Source organism: Frankliniella occidentalis, unplaced genomic scaffold (genome assembly GCF_000697945.3).
Source record: "Frankliniella occidentalis isolate FOCC.00 unplaced genomic scaffold, Focc_3.1 Scaffold18, whole genome shotgun sequence".
Taxonomy (NCBI): Eukaryota; Metazoa; Arthropoda; class Insecta; order Thysanoptera; family Thripidae; genus Frankliniella; species Frankliniella occidentalis.
In genome coordinates, this window is record NW_026267148.1 from 94006 (window position 1) to 95078 (window position 1073).

A 1073-nucleotide genomic window follows, 5' to 3' on the forward strand; every position below is an offset into this window, starting at 1 on the left:
AAGCTGACAGCCGAGTAGCGAGCGCACTGGTGTGTGGGCCGGACACCGCCGGACTGGGGATCGAATCCCCTTGATTTATTTATGGTTTTCCTTTAAGAAAATTAACACTTCTGACACAACGTCGGTGAGAATCCGACTAGGTCTGCAGCAAGGTAAGGAGGTCGATTTCACCACCTACTCAGAAGGTCCCGAAAAAAGTTCACCCCCAACAGGATTCGATCCCTGGGCCGACGGTTTCCGGACCGCGCACCCCAGCTCGCTCGCCACTCGGCTGTCGGCGCCACTTGTCAGCGGAAGGTTCAGAACTCGGTCTGGCTTAACGGGTCTTGGTCTCTGGTATTCCACGCGTGCAGGCCGGGTCAAGTTCACCTCCTCGACGCGCTGCAGCCCGGGTCGGCTCTTGGCCCGAAACACGGAAAATGGCCACTAAAAGAGCCCCTTGGGCGCGCGGTTGGTTAGGTTAGGTCAATTTATGTGACTTGTTCCGTGTTTTTGGCCAGAATTCGACCCGGGCTGCAGCGCGTCGAGGAGGTGGACTTGACCCGGCCTGCACGCGTGCAATACCAGAGACCAAGACCCGTAGAGCGGGACCGACTTCTAACCTGTCCGTGGCGAAGACAAGCTGACAGCCGAGTGGCTAGCGCGCTGGTGTGCGGTCCGGACACCGCCGCCCTCGGGTCGAATCCCCTTGATTTATTTATGTTTTTCTTTTAAGAAAATTGACACTCCTGACACGTCGGTGAGAATTCGACTAGGTCTGCAGCAAGGTAAGGAGGTCGACTTCACCACCTACTCAGCAGGTCCCGAAAAAAAGTTCATCCCAAACAGGATTCGATCCCTGGGCCGACGATTTCCGGACCGCACTAACGCACACTCCAGCTCGCTCGCCACTCGGCTGACGGCGCCACTTGTCAGCGGAAGGTTCAGAACTCGGTCCCGCTTTACGGGTCTTGGTCTCTGGTATTCCACGCGTGCAGGACGGGTCAAGTCCACCTCCTCGACGCGCTGCAGCCCGGGTCGGCTCTTGGCCCGAAACACGGAAAATGGCCACGAAAAGAGCCCCTTGGGCGCGC